Genomic DNA, 21,632 nt, shown 5'->3' with positions numbered 1-21,632 from the left:
TAAAGATTCTTTTTAAAAGTAAAAAAAAAAAAATCAAGTGTGCTTTCCTATGATGTATGTGTAAGGTCGGATCTTAACAAACAGCATCGTGAAACAGAGGAAAGCTTCAAGTGAGCTTTATTAGGGGGCACTCCCAGGTGAGGTTCACTGGTCCGAGAGAAAGGGGCCAGAGAAGTCGCCCCCGGGCGAGGGCTGGGTAAGATTTTATAGGGGAAGAAGGGAAAGGGGTGTGGTGAATCTGGGAGGGCGCAGGGAATTCCTTATTTAGTGGTCTCTTCAGGTGTCGTGGCACTATCTGGTGCCGGTTACATCAGTCTTGGGACCGCTCATCCCAAAGGCGGGAAGGCTGGGCCGGGTGGAAAGCCCCCAGGTCAGTTCCTGGAACTGGGTGGTCCGGAATGTCTCCAGGTCAGTTTCTGGAACTGGGTGGTCCGGAGAGTTTCGGTCTGATGCAACCTGTGAATCTGATTGCGTTCCCCTGCCTCGGGCCAGTTGGCCTTACAATATGTAAGGCTTTTTTTTGATGTGGTACAAACGTTATACATTTGCAGGTTGGGTAGGAATACCTTTGTCTCCCACGTTTTCAATCCATTTACATCTTGAAGCTGTAGGAACTGAGACAGGTCAGCTGGTTTTCCTTTATCTCTGAACTTTGATTGGAAAAAATGGTGCTGTTGCCCCTAAAAGTCACATAATAATTTCATCTTAGGCCAATTGAATCTTAAAATAAGTGAAATAGTGACCAATCAAATATGGACAAACGATTTTAAATCTTAGGGTCTCATCACATTAGGAATGTGCAATGTTTAATTTCATGTGTCAGTTTGGCTCGTACCCAGTTACCTAATTAAATGCCATGAAGAGATTTTGTAGATGTGGTTAACATCTACCATCAGTTGACTTTAAAAAGGAAAATGGAAAACGTAGGTAGGTGTCACCTTATCAGGCAAAGGCTGTAAGAGCAAAACTGAGGTGTCCCGGAGAATTTATGCACCAAGACTATGGCACCGACTCCTGCTTGCCAGCCCCACACATGTTGGACCAGCTGAGTGCCACAGCCGTGTGAGCCAATTCCTTCAAAGCAGTCAATCTCTCTGCCTCCTACTTTTCTATCTATCTATCTATCTATCATCTACCTACTATCTATCTATCTACCTACCTATCTATAACTAATCTATGTATCTGTCATCTGTCTATCTGTCTAATCTATCTACGTATCTTATCTATCATCTATGTATCTGTCTACCTACCCATCTATCTGTCATCCATCTATCTCTCCTATTGAATGATTCCATTTCTCTAGAGGACCCTCACTGATACAGATTTGGGTACTGGGAAGAGGGGTTCTACTGTAACAAACATCTAAAACTGTGGAAGTTTCTTCTGTCTTAGGGAATATAGATTGTCTTGATCAGAACGTTGCTAGAGATGTGAACCTTCAAGGTACCTCCGGTGAGACTTGAGAAGGAAATGAGAAAAATGTTATTGGACACTGGAGGTGAGACTTGTTATATGGTGGTAGGGAATTTGGCTGAATTAAGTTCTATGTTGGGTGGAAAGTGATGAACTTGGATATTTAGCTGAGGAGATTTCCAAGCAAGGTGTGACGGAGGGAGTGGCCCGATTGCTCCTTGCTGTTTACAGTAAAATGCATGAGGAAGGAGATAAACTGCAGAGGGGACTGGAAAACAAAAAGAACAAGCATTTGATGATTTGGAAGATTCTCAACCTGTCCATATGGCCGAAGATGCCAAGGTGTGCTCTGGAGAAAGGGCTGGGGGTGAGGCTGGACAAGCTTTGGTGGAGAGATTAGGTTTAACCCTTGTGGGTCCCTGAACCATTGCAGCAGGAGTAAGGGACAGGGATCGGTTGGTCCAGGAAAAACCCATGGAGGACCCTTGTGTCTGGCGACATTGGAACCTGTGATATCCATGCAAGACCAACCGGATTTATGAGAACGTCATTCCAGCAGAAACACTGCCAGCTTGGACTGGAGTGGACAGACACAGGATGAGATGAGGGAAGCGTGTCAGGCTTCTGGGCTCCACGGGCAGGAACGCATTGCCCAGAGAGCAGGGCTGATCGGACTTTTCCTGGGGCCTCCGTGAGCCTGGAGGTCAAAGCGTGGAGACCCATGGGATTATTCCCAGGCCTTGAAACCTGGCGGAATTTGCCCTGCTGTGTTCTGAACTTTCTCGAGACAAGTGGCCCCTTTGTACCCCATCTAGGACTAGGAAAGCCTATCCCCTGCCTGTCCCACCTTTGCATTTTGGAAGCAGTTAACTTGTTTTCTAGTTTCACGGGTCCCCAGAGGGAGAGGAATTTTGTCCCAGGAAGGCTCATACCCAGGGCCTCATCCATATCTGGTTTAGACAGTGAGACTGGACTTTTTGAGCAGATGGTATTTATTTGAAATTTTGGACTTAGAGATGATGCTGAGATAAGACCTTTTGGGGAAGTTGGGATGGGGTGAACGTACATCTCGGGGCCAGCAGGGGGCGTCTCCAGGGTTGAAGGGCATCGCTCCAAAAGTCACGTCCACCTGAGATCTCGGAACGTGATCCTATTTGGAAGTAGGGTCTTTGCCGGTGTCAGTAGTTACGGTAAGATGTGTTCACACTTGAGTAGGGTGGACCCTAAGTCCAAAACGTCTGGTGCCAGAGAGGACACCGGGTGACCGCAGAGATGGAGAGTCCAGCTTCCAGAATCGCGGGAGAGAGACTGAACACACTGCTGCCGTTTGAAGTTACCCAGTGTGTGATGGTTTGTTCTGGCAGCTGTGGGGAGCTAACCCAGAGTGGTCACGCATTTCCTTACGTCCACAACAGGACGCAGTAGGAGGACGGGGGGCTCACCTTGCTTTCTCTAGCCCGGGGCGCATGTTCCCCAGCAGGGCCAGTTAAAGGGGAAGTGAAGTGTTGAGGGTGAGACCATCCAGATGGTCATCGTAGCCACACGCCGCCCGACTCATGCGCTGATTTGTGCAGCCAAAGCAGCCTGGGGAGGAAGCGCGGCACCCTCATCCCGGAAACTCCCGAGATTCCGAGAAACACGTCTTCTCTGGTCATCACTGGTTTTGGACCCAGAAGAAGAACAAGTTCTTTGCTGGTATTTAAGCTTCTGATTTTCATTTTGTTGCTTTCTAATGCTAATTGCCTTGATCAAGATTTCCCCTGGGGATTCACACATGTGAACTGTGGGCAGCCGCTCGCGGGGCCGGCACCCCGCACTCAGGCCAGAGTGTTTACTCTGGGCAAAATGCAACTTCCTGTTTCAGAGAAAAAGGATTTAAAAAGGATTTTAAATGGGCTCCCAAGGCTCCTTGAATAGCAAATAGCTTTTAAAAGACAACGCTTTAATGGAATATGGGTAACCAGTTCAACAACAAAAGTATTGAATATCCCTTTAAATGTACATGGGTTTAAAACACAGGAAGGGAATAGATTTGGCAGTTTCTTCTGGATTTTACAGAATTCAAAATGCTTGAAAAATTTCTACACATACGCCCAAACACAACCGCAAAGTCTTTCTCAACGACCTGGGGAGGTAGCAAAAGTGATGGGTGCAAATCCAAGCAGCTTGTGGGCGGCCGTGCCGGATGGAAATGGTTACCTCTCCTGGGACCCCCTCCTCGGAGGGTGAGGGGCACCGCCGAGCGAGCCGGGGCGGAGGGGGAGAAGCAGCCCCGTGCACCGCCGACCTGGCTGATCTCAGTCCTGCGGGGCCATCTGCGGGGCCATCCACTACACATTTTATTTGCTCACATTTGGAAGATAGAGGCCGACGGATCTTCATGTCAACTGTGGATTTTGTGACAGCGAATTCGCACGTTCATTCGGCAGAAAGTAAGCAAAGCTTAGTGCAGAGCTGGTCCATTGTAGAACCTCCCTTTGTGCTGCTCACTGAAGTGGTGCTGATGAAGCCCAAACAAAGAGCTTTGTGCTCTGTACACCCGGGGAACATACTTCTGGGTTGAATCCCCGTGGGCAGTGACAGCTGGGTACCTGGCGGGACCACAGGCTTCTGAGTGTGCAGCAGCCGCTCCTGGGTCTTGAACTAACAAGTTACTACACTGGCTTTAGGACAGAGAAGAAAAAAGTAGATACAGTCAGTTCTGACAAAGCCCAACCTCTGTTAAGTGCCTACTGTGTGCCAGACCACGATGATGCGAAGGAAGCAGGTGAGCCGCCGGAACTCCAGGGAGAGCGGGAAGGCGGGGCCTGCTTGTCTCGGTTTGGGCCCCAGAAGCAGATGCTGACATGAGGGTTCGAGGACCACGGGTGTATCTAGTGTGATCCCAGGAAGCACGGGCAGAAAGGTGGAACACGTGAGACCAGCTGTGCGGTGCGCGCCTGCTGGTTCCACCAGGATTCCGACGGGATGCAGCCTGAGGCTGGTCCACCCAGAGCGAGGAAGACGGGGCAGCGCACCCGCCATGGCTGCTTCGGGAGCACCACCGGCCTGGGGGTCCAGCTCTCCCAAGCAGGCGGGGCGGGAGCCAGGGGCTGCTCGGCAGGTGCTGAGGGCCGAGCATGGGGTGAAGGGTGCCCGACAGGTGCAGGAGTCCAGAGGAGGGAGCGTGTCATGGGATGTGGCGAGGGGGACCTTTACGGGCAGGGTGGGGACGGAGGGCGCAGAGAGTCAGGGAGGTGGGGGGGGGTCTCAGGGTCTCCCGAAAGCCTGAGCTGATGGTGGAAGTTTGATTGAGGTGCATCTGCTCGGGGTGCCCTGCAGGGCACCCAGCTGGCCGATCATGGACCGTGTTGCAGGACTGCAGATATTCAGCGTGAAATTTGAGCAGAGACACGTGAAGAAGAACTTGGGTATGGAGACGCTCCTGCTTGTCTCCCAGTATCCATCCTCTCGCCTCCCAGAGCAGTAGGGTTTTCAGCTGGGTCCATAGCTGGCTGGACACACACAGACGTCATCCCAGCCTCTCTGGCAGCCAGGTGTGACCAGATGCCTAAGTTCTGGTGGAGGTGTGTCGGGGGGCTGTGTGAAAGGAAGGCGTGGAAGCCACATCTGGGCTTTGCCCCTGCTGGACAGCTCCCCCCCTTCCTCTCCCCTCCTGCCTCGTGGCTGGAGTGTGCGCTCGGTGGGGGAGCATCAGGCAGATGAAGGTAGCACTTTGGGTAGAGCAGAGAATCAGGGCAGGGGGACCCTGAGCCCCTGGAAACTTTATGGAGCAGGAGCACCCGTCAGCCAGGCTACACCTGTGTTCAAAAGTTAGGGAAATTAACCCAGCAGGAATATTCAGAGCAAGCCTGGGAGGGAAGGAGGCAGGAGGACCACACGTGCTTCTCAGTCCTGATCCTGCGGCTGGTGTTATCTGTTACGCCGAGCTTTTGCATGGTTCTGATGCTTAAATCTTCGACTGTTACTCCTTTTAGACCTCAATTTGCATATTTGCAAACTGACATTATGGTGACAAGAGTCCCTAAAATATTGGAAGGGGGGTCAGGACTGAGAGCCTGATGGAGAGGAGAGGATAGGAGGTTGATGGAGGGTCTCAGCCTGAGGGAGAGAAGACGCTGAAGACCACGTCCTGGGGAAGGTTGAAGGAGGAGAGTCAGTGGGGCGGGACTCTCAGCCCGCTGGGCCCACATCTGTGTGTGCGTGCGTGGGAACGTCTGTGAAGGAGGGGCGTCTGGTTGAGAAAATGGATGGGGTCGGGGTGTCTTGGTAGGCCCTGCAGTAGCAATCATCTTAAACGAATTAAGCTGACATTTGGCAATTAACAAATTGTAATATTGCCCGTGTACAATCTAATCGAATAAAATAGCCCAGATTTGTGTAATACAGCACATCAGAGATGAAAATCGAATGTGCCTTTACTCTCAGTGGCTTTGTGATGCTTATGCTAATGTGAGATTAGAATTTAAGAGCAGGCGGCTGTGTTTAGGGCTCACCTCTTGGCCAGAGGCATCAAAATAGCATCATCTGCCTGCATCCTCGGGTCGGCCCCAGGCAGTGAGCAGTAGGGGTTCCCTGGAAGTCACCCCCTGAAGACATGGGAACTGAGTCTTCTCCTTCGGGTGCCCCATGTGGGCACACGTCCCTGGAGCATTCAGAGCAGGGGCCTCAGTGCTGTCAGTTGAGCTACCTTGTGTCAAGTCTTGTGCCTTTGGGAACTTTGCGCCTAAACCCCAAAAAGAGCTTCCCAGGGATTGTGATACTGGCACAGGGTAGAGACTCAGGAAATGTGTGGAATAAGTCAGGCCATGGATGGAACACTGGCTTGGTGAACCGTCAGGGCCTGTGTGATGGATCGCTGAACAGCCCAGGCCTTCAGGAAATGCGTGCTTGCTAGAACCTCTGTTCCTGGGGGCGGGGGGCGGGTGGTGTACATCCCAGCTTTTGTTCAAGCTTCTTTTCTCTGTTGAGGGTTCAGAGAGACCCTGTGCCCTGTCCCTTGCCTAATCAGCCTCTTTCTGTAGATCAATACGTACGTTCATGTCTTTAACTTTTATTGGGCAGTAATTTTGCAACCCATATGTACTTCATTAGTATGTAAAATGCTCTGCTATTTGAGCCAAAATAATATCCAGCCTGTCTGAAAAGTCTGGCAACAGAGGATAAACTTATTTCAAATAGTTTATTAGTTACTTTTTCAAAGGATAGACTTAATACGTTTCCCCTCAACCTCCAGACACCTTTTTAGGTAAAGTAACTCAATTTAAAACAAGAAGTCTGATCTTTAGCCTGAAAAAATACAATAAATATACTATTTTCCCCATGTTTCCAGAATATTTGGAGTGTACTTATTGCAATTTTGTTTCAGATGTTTCAGGATCATTGCTTTAAATTTAGAGGTACTTCATCTGAAAAGCTGTCTGGAGGTTGAAAAAAACATATTGAAGATTTTTTTTATAATGTAAATAACATGTTTAAAAGTAAGATTTTCATGTGTTTGTGGAATTTTTGTACATCGTGTAATTGATAAGCGTCTCGGAAAGTTTATTTTAAATTCTTTGTTATTGGTTTGGTTAAAAGAGACCAAGTGCTTCGACATTTATTTTCAACTGTCTACTCATAATATGTTCAGAAATAAAATATAAAGATTGAGGTTTTGGCTTGACCCAAACTTTACACTCTGCAAAAAATATTTTAAAAGGAGAAAATAATAAATTCGAAGTAGGAAATAGGGAAAAGTGCCTGACGTTCTCCATCAACAATCTGTCTTTGCGACAGAGCTCCACATGCTCTGTAAACCTTTACGAGGACTTCATGCGTGGGGCCTGCAGGGGGGTGAGATGAGATTTTTTTAAGCTGATGCAGTGTTCACAGGCCAGTGCCCTTCACTGAGCGAAACCATCTTGTTTGCAGATTGGGGCACATTTCACTGTCAGCGTGGGTCAGGTGACCCCTCAGATCCCTGGGTTGGGTGGTGTCGTAAACAAATCCCAGTTTTGTTCCCACAGCTTATCAGGATCTCATCCAACCTTTGATGTATTTATGTCCAAGTTCAAGGATTCTGGGAGAAGCTCTGCCGCGCTCTCTGCACAGCGACGGTGGCTCAGGCTAGACCTGTGTCCGGGAGCCCCTTCGGATAAAAGTTTGTCTTTGTGTGTAAACCCGTCCAAGGGAGCCAGACCGAGCGGGGCTACCCACGCTGGGTTCATGGTCATCAACCACAGACCCGAAAACTGCCACGGTTGGCAGATTTGAAGTCCCAGCAAGAAGTAGGGATTAGAGAAAATCAGTAGAATAGTAGTAACCCATTAAGACATTCTGGAAGAAATTTGCTTCCAAAACAAACTGGGTTTGTTCATCTAAACCCTGCTCGCAGATTTGACCCTTCCCGAGTCCTCCCCGGCTTCAGGGGCAGAGCTGGGCAGACTCGCTCCCAAGCTTACTTGTGCAGCCGCACCTCTTTAAATCTTTTTGAACCAGCGCTTACTGGCTTGAAATGTAATATATTTTATACTTGCATTTTCCTCTAGTTTTGTCTATATATGCCTCAGGGGGAAAATGCTTATATATCCCCTTGACCTTTTAATAAATTACTGCTGGGCTTAGAGACACGTTTTTCTCTGCACCTAGTTTTCCTGCCCTGTGGATTGAGATTCTCTTTGCCAGCATGTCCGAGACCCACCTCCCACATGGGTGGAGGGGCCACGCCACCGGGGTGCTTGGTGTTTTAAGGGTCACATCCGTGTGGACTGAGAACTGTCAGTCGACAAGCACAAGCCTGACTCTCTCAAGGCGGGTGGGATTAACTGTCACGTTGGTGCAGAGCTTTATAATCTCATACCTGACGCCAGCATCCTGGACTGTGTGACATGTGACCGACTGTCTGAAGCCCCTCCTCCTGGGAGTTGTGGGGCCCATTCTGGCCACTGGGTCCTCCTTCCCTCCCTCCTTCCCCATAATAGGAATAGGCTTATATGACAAATGCAAACCCTATGTAAAAATACAGTTATAGCCTCAGCTGCCTACAGAGTTGTTCAGAAGCCATAAAATGTAATAAAGGGTCTCAGACAAGACCCTCTCTGATGATGCAGCTGAGAGTCACCAGGACCCCGAGCCGCGGGATCCATGGCCAGAGGCAGCAGGATCATCTCCTTGTGAGAAGAGGAGAGCCAGGCAGGGAAGGCGGGATTTGAACTTGGCCTTGAAATGAGTAGGTTGTCAAGTTCTTAAAGCTGGAATGCGGGAGAGACCTCATTACGGGGAAGCAGTGCTTGTCGGTGTGGCCAGCGTCTGGGCAGCGGGGAAGGACGAGGAGAAGCGGCAGGCGTGGGGCAGGGCGGCAGGCGGGGCCCGGGACGGCCTGTCTGACACGTGTGCCGAGCGGCCAGGGCTTCTAGGGACCCGTGATGGGGACTCAGTGCTTCTAGCCTTGGCTTCCTCTGTTTATCTCTTTGAAGCAGTTGTAACTCATCCTCAAGCCTTTCTCCCAAGCTGGTCGCTATCTGCACTGGGACTGTGTAATTATTTGTGAGACTCTGAAATCAGAATTTTATATTTTTTCAACTTTTATCTCTAATAAATTGATCTGTTTGTTCTTCGCTCCTTGCTCAAGGCCTGAAGATCGTTCTGGTGTAGATTCCGTCACCTGGCATGTCAGCTACCTGCACAAGCCTGGCCTTACGAGGCTCTCCTCCAGGCCACTGTCACCTGAGGGTCCACACCCATGGGTCATGGGAGCCCCTCAATTACAGACACATGTGATAACACTTCCTTCACCACCAAATCCTCAGTCGCTTCACGTGGTTGGATGCATTGTTTATTCCTCTTCAAGTGCAATCAAGCTATCAATAAACTGACTATTCCATTAACGTTCTTCTGTATCTGAGTCCCATATGCCAGTTGAGAACCTGAGATGCGTCTAGTTCTTTCTTACACAAAGTTGGCGCTTTTGTCATTCTCCAGTATTCACGCACCTCTCTTTGTTCAGCGTGATTCCTCAGATGTGACTAAACGTGGTCAATTTAAGATTTCCGGAAGAGGATTATATCCAGATGCGCAATAAAACGTGCCCGGGGAGGGATTTCCAGGACACGAAGGAGGTGGCTGGCCAATGAGGCCCTCAGGTTGCACCCTGCATCTCACCTGCCCCACCGGTGCCCCCGGGGCTCAGGTGAGGTCCCCGGCCCCCCACCCTGTTCCCAGGAGACCAGGGCGCAGTGATTGGAGGAGTCACCCTGGCGGGAAGGTTTCAATAAATTCAGCCACTCTCTCCAGGATGGCCTAAGAGAAGCAGGGTCTGGAATCAATTTGCAGCTTTTCCCTGACTCCACTCTGACTGACTTCTTTGATAGGCAGTTTTACGGAATACTTGCCCTGCTCTGCTGCAGGCCCTGATCCTGGGGGGCTGTGCACCCGCTGAGAAATCTTGGTGTCTCTGGGCTCCAGGCCCTCCAATGCTGAACTCAGGCCCACAACATCCGTGTTTGTGGTGAGAGCAGCTTTATCTGGGTGCTAATTGTGCTCCGTGATGAATATCCCTTGGAGAAGATGCGGGGCCAGATCAGTTCTCTTTCTGAGGGATGTGGACCGTATAACATAATCCCATCAGTGGATGCCCAAGGAATTTAGGAAAACACACCTACCAGGCAGTTATGCTACATCCAAATAATGAGATCATTTCTCTTTTTCCTTTTTTTTTTTCTGTTTGAATGCTGATTCTCTTTTGTCCAGCTTTTCACACGCATTTGAACTGGCTTTTCTTGGTGTGTGTCCTCTTTTGTTTAACCACCGGAAATTGGAGTGCTTCAGGGCCTTTGTTCTCACATAAAACCTTGGCTGCTTTTTCTCCCAATATTTGGAAAAGTCGAGGTGCCACGTGGGCTGCCCACACACAGGGTGGGGCGTGCAGTTCCTCTCCCGCCCGCTGGGAACTTCTGTGTTGTCTTCCAAGGTCGGTAAAATTCCCTGTAAACTTCCATCCTTTACACACTTTCCCTCAAAGAGGCTAATTCCAGAATTACCCACTAATCTGGACTGGATTAGCAGTCAGCTGTGTAGACAGACTGGCAGGGAAGCTCCTGGAAATCACCACCTCCTTGGCAGGGGTGCTGGACACGGACCTTAGCGGGCTGGCTGTTGGGTGAAGGCTGAGACCCAGTTTCCTTTTGATTTAATGGGAACAGGTCAAAGGGCCCCTGAACAGTATACAACACTCCAGTTCAAAGTAGATCTTGGAAGACACTGAAAGAAGAAGGAAGAATGTGGGAATGCAGTGGGACAGGGTTCTTTCATCCTAACCCAGTCGGGCTTTTGATTAGCTGTAGATGTTAAGACCAAAAAGAGAGCACCCCCTAGAGCAGGCTTCCCCGAGTGAAATGGAAGTTCTGAGGAATGATGGACTTGTCCCGTTTCCAGCTGAATCCGTCATGAAATTCCGGGAGACTCTGAATGAGAAACCTTCCTTGTTTCCATGTATTTTGAATAAATAAAGTTGTTGGTGATTCAGAAGTTGTCTTTACAACAGCGAGGATTGTTAGCTATGAATTCTCTGCTGTCTGTCACACACACACACCACGTAATGGGGAGAACTGCCCATCCTCTCTCCCTCCCCTGCCCTCCCCCAGGTCCTCCCGAGAGCTCTGGGTAAGAGCACTGTCGAGGAGCAGCTTCAGGAAAGAACCCGGGACCTTCCAGCCCTCGGAGGTGGAGCCGAACGGGCACAGGTGCCTAAGGCAGCAGCCGGGAAGGCGGAAGGCGGCGCAGAGGTGGGCCCCACCTGGAGACAGCACGCTAGAGGCGCTGGGCCGAGGCCGCCGAGAAGCGGGGTCAGGCGAAGCCAGGAAACTGCAAGGGGGAGGCCCTTGCTGAGCTGGACAGGAGTGACTTCTGTCAACTCCATTCGACAGGCTTTACATAAAGGAGTTCAGTTATTCAAGAAATAGGCATGTGCGTTGTTTGCAATGACGACAAATTTAGGAAAAAAATCCGATGTGACCTCCAAGTCCCCCCTACCCCCGGGACAGGATCTCTGGTCCTAATTCCCACCCTCCGGCCCGGGGGGGCTGTGGCCATTACAGAGCATCCCAAACCCCGGGTCCAAACTCTGAGATGTTTAGGAGACGAGGTGACACAGATGAAGGAAACGTGGGGCAGGTCGCTATTGCTGGGGGAGGGAGGTGCTGCCGCCCACGCAAAGCTGGGCTTTATGGGAGGATGCGAGGGAGGGGGGCCCCCACCAAGGACTGCATGTCAGTTCCTCTGTGTGACTTGTCCCAACTCTTCCTTTCATTCCTTCCTTTATTCAGACAACATTTTGGTCTCTCGTTATTGTCACTATAAGAGATAGATGCTGGGGAGGAAAGTAACCCACAGACCTGCCAAAGTCTCTGCCTTCACCTGTCATTACTCCCATAGAGATACCTGTGTCCTGTGCCCATACGTAGGATGTGTGACAGGAGGGCCAGCTCAGGCACGGGGTGCCCGAGGGAGTCATTTGAGTGCTCAGGCCTCTCCCCGATGGACTGAATCGTTATGTCTCGGGGAGCCCCAGGCACGAGCAGTAGTCTCCCCAGGTGATGTCCAGGTGCAGCCAGAGCTGGGACCGCCGCGTAGGGCAGTGTCCCTCCAAGTGTGGCCCTGGACCAGCAGCAGTAGCCCCTGGGACTGCAGAGGTGCCGTCCCACCCAGACCTGTGGGATCGGTGTCACCGAGCCCTCTGGGGGTTCTGACCTGCACTAACGTCAACTCCAGGAGTCAGACGGGGAGAGGCTGGTGCAGAGCTGTCACAGGGCACATATACTTACAACCACTCCACACAGGGTGGAGTGCCTCCTATGAGCCAGGTCTACGAAGAGCAAAAGAGAAACATTCTTGCCCTCCAGGGATTTACAGTCCGTACTGGGAAACATGCAGAGCAATTGGACATCAGTAACAGGATAGACTAACATGTAAATAATCGCAGACTTTTGGATGGTTTTCTGGTGACGTGGGTGACGTTCAGAGACTATTTTTTAAACTCCAATCACAAGCTGACTGTGTGTACTAGTCCACAGTTACACTTCCTTTCCTACTGAGTTTTGTGGACTTTTTTCCCTTGGTCTTTGGCATTGCTTGTTGGAAAACTGAGCCTAAAAGGAATTTTCCCCTTGGTAGATGACTTCCTTTTTCTGCTTGTATGTTGGGAAAAAATGTTCATGATCCTTGCAATTTGATAGAAATTCAGTAACCTAACCAGGATGTGTCTCAGTGACTGGCCTCTATTTTTTTGTTTCTGAACAAAGATATGCTGTTTTCATCTGCAGATTCAGTACTTCACTCATTTCAGAATGATTTCTGTGTTGTATCTCTGATTTTTTAAAACACGACTCAACAATTCTTATGTGGCTAGGCCTAGCCCTTCATGGCTATTAAAAGTTGCTAGAGGTGTTTAGAGTGGGATATTCTCATAGGCTGGCATTGTTTTCTCACATATCACACCAAAAGCACTAGCAACAAAAGAAATAAACAGATATATTGGACTTGACCAAAGTCGAAAACTTTTGTGTTTCAAAGGACATTATCGTGAAAGTGTAGTGACAAACCACGGAAGGGAAGACATATTTGTAAATCACAATATGATAAGGGTTTAATGTCCATAATATATAAAGAACTCTTACAATTCAACAATAAAAAGGCAACCCACTTTAAAAATGGGCAAAGGATTTGAATAGACATCTTTTCAAAGAAGGGGTGCAAAGGAGGTTTACAGGAAAAGATATTCAACATACTCATCAAATGCAAGTCAAAACCACAGTGAGATATCACTTCACAGCCACTCGGACGGCCACGATGAAAAGGTGAACAATAGCTGGTGTTGCACAGGGCGGGAGATGTTGGGACCTGATACAGTGCTGGTGGGAGGGCAAGGCGGTGCAGCCACTCTAGGAAACAGTCTGGCAGCTACTCAAAGCTAAGCTGAGTTACCACGTGACCCCGCAATTCCACTCCTAGGTATATACCCCCCGAACTGAAAACACATGTGTACACAAAAACTTGTGTACATGGATCTTCATAGCAGCATTATACACAAAAGGCAAGAAGTGGGAAAAACCCAAATGACTATGACCTGATAAACGGATTAACAAGATGTGGTGTAGCAGTACAGCGAAAAGGTATTCAGCCTTAAAAAGAAGACTACATAGAAAGGAAGGTTACAACATGGATGAGACTCGGAAACGTTGTGCCACATGATTGCAGCCAAACACAGAAGACCCCATATTGTATGATTCCTCACATGTGAAGCTTCCAGAACAGGCAAATCTACAGAGACGTTAAATAGATCAGGGATGGCCTGGGAGAGGGCTGGGGGCAGGGGAGGAAGTGGGAGTAACCCCCAGTGGGTGAGTAAAGTGCCCAAAATCAATTGTGGTGAGGACTGCGCCACTCTGCGACTGCGCTAAAAGCCACTGAATTGTATACACTAAATGGGTGACTCTTGTAGTCCGGGAAGTATATCTCAATAAGGCTGTTAAAAACTTTGTAGGTTTCTGACCTACGTGCTTCTAGTCACTTCCATATGCCACTAGCCACACCCAGAGGATATTTCAAGAATAATTCTCAAAGTTGCTTACTTTCTTCGCTTTCCTGCCCTCAGGACCCTGGCTCCTCCACCCCTCATTCTTGCTGGGCTTCCTCCACTCCCCACCCCCCGCCCCGCCCCTGGCCAGTTTCATCCCGGAAATAACTGTGGAGGCCACACCTCCGCGTGCTCTTAGTCATGTTACCAAATGGGCAGGGGTTACGCCTTTTGCTCTCGAAGGCTCTCCTGGTTGCCTCTGTTCCTGCTTGGATCTGGAATCACTTGGTTTTTCCTTTCCTTAAGGCTCCACATTTCTGGACTTTCTCCATCCACTTTCATATCTGCTTGCTGTGTTCTGTACCAGTCTTTCCTGAGACCAGTTCTTTCTTGAAACACCTTGATGAGTGCAGCCAATGCGGCCAACATGCAGCACTCACCTAGCTCTTTTAAGGTCTTTAAAACTTTTCTACTTTGAAAAAAGAAGCAGAAACAGTACAATTCAACTCCCATAAGCCTAAAGCCAGGTTCACCATTTCCTAACATTTTTGCCCTAATTGTTGTAGTACTATAAATTGTGGCCTTACGGAAAGACGAGGGTACAGTAATTTCTTACTAGGAAAGCTCACTAACAACATAAACCTACCAAACCATCAATCAGCCAGTCAATACTTGGTTCCAATTTTGTGCTCAACGTTCTGAGGATACAAAAGGAAAATGAAATATGGCACCCACCCCCTGAATTCTAGGTGGAGAGGCCTGATAACTTACCTGAAACCAGTGTGGAAAGGAAGAGACTGTAAAAGTAATAGAAGTTCATAGAAGGCTGGAAGAATTCTAAAATTGTCATTGCGAGGAAACTTAGAAATTGTCCTCCAAACTCCTATTCTGTGGACAAATCCTCTCTACACCTTTTCTTACCAGTGACCCTACAGTCTTGGCTAAAATATTTTCAGTGTTGAAACCCACGACCTAGCAGTGCAGTCCATTCTGCCTGCTGTGTCAGCGATTCTCCTCATTCTCAATCAGAAAGGGCTTTGCTCTAAGCTTCACCTCTTGGCCACAGGTTAGTCCCAGCAAGTGGCTCCTGGCAGATTCGAATCATCCCTGGGTGGAGCTTGAACACAAAAGGCAGGGCAAGCACAGACTCCGCACTGCACCTGTAGCCATCTGAGATGGTCTCCACCCCCCATCCCAGCGGGACATTCTGGATTCTCCCTGTCAGGCCCCAGCGGGCTTCTTGACCATCCCCAGCATCCATGGTGAGGACCAAGAGCTCCGTGTGCTACAGGGCGAGACCGCCGTCTTCCTCAGCCGTCTCCCCTCCCTCGGCCATAGGGATCGGGGCTTTGGGGTTTGGAACAGAGCCCTAACACCCCGTACTGAAACCCCTCCTCTTCCGGCCCCGTATCACCCTGTCGGGTGAAGGGGTGTGGGACTCAGTGTCCTCCAGTCCCCATGGCCAAATTCTACCTCTGGGTTTGCCTCAGACCACCAGGCTCTTCATCCCACTCACATTGTCTCCATGAGAACCCAGGGCCCTGGGGTCACCCCACACACACGGCTTTGTGCATCCTCTCTTCCCACAACTGTTTCCCTTCTCCCCTCAACTCCTGAGGCCATGACACTAACCAAGCTTGGTTTCAGGGCCCTCAGGTTGTGTCCCTTCCAAGGCTGGGACCTTCGTCCCCAAGGCAGGGTGCTGGAGGCCTGACAGTTGTCCGCCTGGGGGCCCTCTGAGTCCCAGAAGTGGGGACAGGGTGGTCTCGAGCCTTTGCAAAGGGTGATGCAGGACAAGGCCCCTCTAGGACCTCCTGGTGGTGGGGTGACCTCAATAACTTAGCCAAGACTGCAGTGTGAAACCAATTGCTGCTTTTTTTTTTTAAGGTAGAATTTTAGTTATTCCCTTCACATTTTAGCTTTTTATTTAATTGGTATCATAAGCCATGGCTCAAAAGTAACGGAGGCATTGCTATAATATTAAGTAGATACTCCATATTAATGATTTAGTAAAATGAATTAGGAACAACGTTTTCTGAGGGGCATTTTGCCCACTGAAACTTGAATAAATAATAAGGATTCCAGAAATCAGAACGAGAAGCAAGAAGCTAGTGGGTCTATAACATAATAAGAACAAACAAAATCATCTCCACAGTGGCCACAATCACAACATTTTAGAAACTTGAGTATTAGATAAAGGAAAACTGAAGAGTTTAGTAACCATTGACATGAAAATGTACTCACAACAACTGGTAACAAGGTACAGATGGATCAATTCTTATGTGTTCAGATTAACAAGGAAAATTGAGTTATTTCAAGCATAAACTATGCCAGCTACATATTAGTTTACATAAATTTGGATGCTAGCAGGAAAGCTAATTTTTGCCTTTTATAGATAGCAAGTATGGCCAAGTCTTTTGATATTTATTGTGCTTCCCAAAAGGAAAAAAAAAAAAAGGTGGACTCCTCTTTTAACGGGTTATAACTTTCCAACATGAGAGAGAAGTCAGAGCTGTGTGAGCATGCTGTCAATGTCATGAATGGCCAATGTGTCGATCACAAGAAGAAATGTTGTACCAGAAGAAAGCATCTCAAGTGAAGTTTATATTTGTGTCCATGAAAATGGCAGATGAATGAGGATGGCGTGGAGCTGTCCACAGACAAAGGGAGGTGTGGGCAGCCAGTCCTGTTGGCTTTCAAAAGCCCCGGCTGAATTCCTTGGTGCCAAGTGTCTGGAGGACACACTGATTTAGCCGTAATTCCGGACGGGCTACGGCCAGCTGTGAGCTGCAGATGGAACTCAGTGTGTGACTTAGAGGACTCAGGAAGGAGGAGAGGAACAGGTGGGTGCAAGACTGGGCTTCCCTGGAGGGGAAGGAAGTGGCCCCGGGGACCAGCGTGGGAGTCGAGGCTTCATGCGAGGCTGAATATCAAGAGGCAGTGGTCTAATCCCTTAAACACGTGGCATTAGCGGTGCCTTCCACTCTGTGGAGCATGATTTATTGCCTGAAGACAGTGATGGCTGGGTGTCCAACAGCCAAAGCCGGCGATGATGAGAGGCTCACCTGGGTTTCCTCGAGGGTGGGGCTCTGCTTTTGAAGATGAGAGGTTTCTAGTCTTTGAGGATGAAGATTGAAATTTGATGCTCTTTTTCCACACTTATTCTGCTCGTGACATATTTGCAAATGATAATTCTGAAATACCAGTTTGTATTGAAATGTGTTATTTTTTATTTCCTCTTCCTACTTGTATTAGTAGTGGGGCTGGATCTGCTTTCAGTCATGTGCAGCATGACATTATATTTCCTCCAAAATTATTCTTTTCTGTATTCTTCGTAACTTAAAAAATTTGGTCTACATACTCTCTAACTACTTGTTTAGGAATTCATTCAAAGTTTTATTTTGCTGCCTTTTTGAATAAATTTTTATTGCTATATTTGCCTCTCATGTGTTCTGTTAAATGTCAGTCAAATTATTTTATAATGTGGCTTTTTAGTTCCTCATATTCACTAGATACAGTAACACTATTTGCCCTTGCAATAGCCGTGGATACTGTGAGACAATTTTCCAGCAAATATGCTCTGTTTTGTTACCTAGTATATGTCCGTACTAACCATGAGACACAGTTTCTTTAGCGTTGTGGTGTGATATTTTCCTTTCAGAGTTAATGGATTAGGTTGCATTCCCAGAACTTTAAAATTGTTCTCAATACAAGTTACATTTTTTCAGAGTATTTTCTTATAAATTTGGGGTGCGTTTTATACATTTTGTGTGAAGTAAATATGATGTTTATAGCAAGTAATCAATACTCTGAGTATCAATTTCCCTGTGACCTGAAATTGTCTCATTAATGCAAAAGCATAAATATACTGAATTGTATTTTTCTTAATGTGATTTTCATCTTGATGTAGTTGGTTTGACAACGAAGAGACTGGCAATAGAGAATTTGAGGAATTATGGACATTTTGTATCTTATAATAGATGATGTAGAAAACCAAAATATTAATTAAGTAGCAAACACTACTTTGTGATTTCTGAATTCTTTCTTCTTTTTTCCAGGGAGGAAATATTCAAGTTATTAACAAATTTAGGCATAGAAAAATAAAATACATATCTGATTTAAAATTTTCTAAGTTAAAAACCTCTCAGGAAATCTTAAATTTCTTGTTTTAATATTTTATTATCTTTTGCTGCCTTTTCTATCGGAAAAACAAAACATACAAATACTGAAAATAATGTAACAAAAACTCAGGTTCTCACCTTTCAAGATGAACAAATGCTATGTGTTAAAATACTTGCTTCAGTCCAATCTTTGTACAAGATAAACAAAGTATGTAGGTAAAAGCAGAGTCTCTGGGTCGCTTTGCTACTATCCTGTCATAACTGGAGGCGAAAGGGACAGAGGGAGCCCCTGCTGTGGGCTTTTCCTTCTCCAAACGGAGCCACTGGCGGCTCCACAGAGTTCGGTGCCATCCGAAGCTCTCCCTCAGGCCTCCTGCACTTAAAACTTTGCAGGCTGTTGGGAAAAAGCACAATAACAACCAAAAGGACGGGTGAGGGCTCGAGGACATAAAAGCCCGAGGTGCTTAGACTTTGGGGGCAAGTAATTTGGATCCAGGCCACTTTGTTGCTCACTCGCCCCGGGCAGGTTTGTTCAGGAGCCTCAAAGGCCCTGGCGGTCAGAGCCCTGAGCTCGAAATGCTGCTCATGAGGTCAGGGATTTGGAAATCAGGCCTGGGTTATGCCTGGGTTAAACCTCCCGCACTTCACAGGCGAGGACACTGTGGCCGGGGCAGAGCAGGCTCTTTGGGCTGCACCGTGAAGGTGACGGCGTGAGGGTGACCCCATCCTCCCCTCTCGGCCGCCTTCCTGTGAAGTCAGCTCTTCCCTAATCAATCTGAACCAGAGCCAGCAATTTTAACATTCAGTAGGTTTCTGGACCGTATTTCTTACACTGGGCTTAGAATGGAGGGGAAACAAGAAATGTATTATTCTGCCTACTATCTAATGGGGCTTGAGTGCTAAAAGGAGAAGCTGTATGAAACAGCAGAAAGGGCTTCTTCTTCCAAGTAAGTGTTGCATGATTAAATGGTTAACAGATCCAAACTTCCCAGAGGTCGTGGACTGCCTTCAAAATGCTCCTGGGGATGAAGTAGCGTTGGCTGCATACCCACTGCTAGAAAAGGTTAGTGCTGTTTGCTAATTCTAGAAGGTCCCTGTGCCCATGGAGGGGTCTTTTATGTAGATCTTCTGAGAGAATCCTGTGCGTCGTCTTCACGTGTTTTTCATCAACTTTGCTTATCATTAATGTAGACTTAAATCCTGGTCCTCGTGGGAGGAGAGGTGTGCTCACCTGCCCACTTAATCGTATGGGAGCCTCCAAGTGTGTGTTATTCAGCAGATTATAAGCATTTTACAGACAACAGCCTCAAGAGAGAGTTCCTTCCTTAAGAATGAGTACCCACAATGGGGTTACAGCTGTGCGTACCCCATACCCTCTGTAATTTTGGTTTCTGTGGTATAGATTTGGAAATAGTTTATGCCAGTGATCAATCTGGGGACCCCTTCCAATTCTACCACCCGGTGATGTGACACGGTTACAGTAAACAGGCTCAGAATATGACACAACTGGCACAGTTACAAGCTGGGGGAGCTGGAGTTTGTTCTGTACCTTCTCATCTGTAAAATGGGCACAGGGCATCTTGATTACCATGAAAATCAGAGCAGGAGCCGTTGTTGTTGTTATGCAAATATTAACACAAAGTGGGCCTCCGTGGAAAGATGCGTGAGTGTGTGCCAGGAGGAGACCCAGGTTAGACTCTAAATCTGGGCCTGATTCTCCACAAAAGGGCACTGCTTTCTCCTAATCCTACATTTTCTGCTCAAAGGTCCTACTGACTGCACCTGCTGCTGAGACGAGATTTTTCTCTCTGGGGCTGCAGTTATCCCCATGGGAGTGGCACTGTTGCCAGTGGTGCCGCTCAGAGAGGTCTTGGGGCTGATGCTGCAGCTCCCGGGCCGGTCACTCTGCTGGGGTCAGTCACTGCCTCCCGTGAGGTGACCGGAAATCCTGCGGGGTTTCAAACACTGGTGTAACCGGCAGGCTTTCTGGGAAAATGAGACGAATCCTCAAAACTCTGCACAGAGGCTTGGTAACAGGCCGGCTTGGGGAGGATGGGTGTCTTCATCTCGGGAAGGACAGGCGTGGCCACCTTGTTCAATGTGTCCTCTTATCTCCTTGGAGGAAAGTAAATGATATGAAGATCTGCCCGTTCTCATGCACTGCAGCAAGTTTATCTCTTTATCTCTTACCTAAGAAAAAAAATCACAGGAGCAATCCAGAATAATGACCATCCAAAAATTATGTGTATCTGGCTTTGGGTTTTGCTTTTGTAGGTACATGTGAACGTGTGCTTGAAGTTCTGTCTGAAATTTTGTCTTTTACCAAATAAAGACACTCCCCTCCCCATGAAGCTGCGGAAGAACAGGAGAAGCCAAGATGCTGTCCACCTTCTGCCACAGCTCGCCCTCCCCCCTGGCCAGCTCTGAGGGCCCAGCAGAACTGCCCTCCCTGCCCCCCAGACACACCCCTGCCCCCCCACCCCCACCCCCCAGGAGAGAGGAAGGGCAAACCCTGCGATGCGAGACCGGCGTAGCCGAGATGGGGCTGTGAGGAAATCTTCACATGAGAATTGCCCCCGGTCCAGGAGTCCACGTGGTGGAGGGTCAGGTCCACTGGTCACTGGAAACCTGCCTTTGTCCCTGGCCCCTCCGTGATCACCGGCTCCCCCAACCCCCCGACCTCACACTTCAGTTTTCCAGCACCATTAACGAGCCCCAGCAGGTGTACAATAAACGCTGCTCTCTGATTCAATTTTGACTCAGCTTCTTAAATGGCATTAAATGTAACTGATGCAATCTCTTTCTAACCTCAGTTTTTTGTATTTCATTTGTAAGCTCTACCACGAAAAATGAGATTTTCTTAGATCATAGAATCTAGGAATTAAAATGCAGTTTGAAAGACTTCTGTGGGTAATATTCACTAAAATATTTTACTTTTCATTCATACACTTAGATTTTTTAATAGAAATGTTATTCAGTGTTTTCACCAGAGTTTTCTGTAGAGTATTTCAAGACCCTAGACCCTAGTTATATTCTGCATAGGAAAAATGATTTTCTTTTAAAAGTGGTATTTATAAACTGTTTTCATACTTTTAAGCAAAGTTTAAAGGAATTCATTATATCATTTTTTTCATATGTGTATATAAATACATACATCCATGTAACTTTTTATTGTATTTGTAGGAAGCACTTATGTGTTCAAGATCAGCATGAGTTTGTGATGGGCGCCCTGATTTGGAATGTGTCACAAGGTGCAAAGGTAAGTTTCAAGTTTAAATCCAGTAACTGGGCTTTTCCACAAACTAGCAGCCGCCGTGGTCAGGTGCCTCCTTAACGCTGGACGTTCCCGTGTGATTTTTGTGATGGTGGCTTCACCCCTGTTCCTTGACTTGGCCGCTCTGTTCGGGGGAAGTGCGGGCCGGGCCCGGGGTAGCCCGGCTGACCTTGACGTCCAGTCTTGGGAGACGGCGCGTGGCTCTGCTGGAGAAGGTCGGTTTAACGGGAGCGGCCGCTCCAGGTGGAGCCCTTTCCGCTTCCTTCCTGTT

At 48.0% G+C, this 21,632-nt stretch overlaps 1 long non-coding RNA gene across 4 annotated transcripts in view; it reads left to right on the top strand.

Moving 5' to 3' along the window:
- Positions 1 to 21,632, top strand: part of LOC309814226 — a 78,030-nt gene that overhangs the window by 50,265 nt on the left and 6,133 nt on the right. For all 4 annotated transcript variants that reach the window (XR_014295648.1, XR_014295649.1, XR_014295650.1 and 1 more), the window contains exon 2: positions 21,271 to 21,346. This is a non-coding gene — a long non-coding RNA (uncharacterized lncRNA). The remainder of the gene's footprint in view (positions 1 to 21,270; positions 21,347 to 21,632) is intronic.

The sequence above is a fragment of the Mesoplodon mirus genome, assembly GCF_964341445.2.
Source record: "Mesoplodon mirus genome assembly, chromosome: 12".
NCBI lineage: Eukaryota > Metazoa > Chordata > Mammalia > Artiodactyla > Ziphiidae > Mesoplodon > Mesoplodon mirus.
The sequence above is the reverse complement of the archived record's forward strand: the minus strand, read 5'-3'. Positions and strand labels throughout refer to the sequence as shown.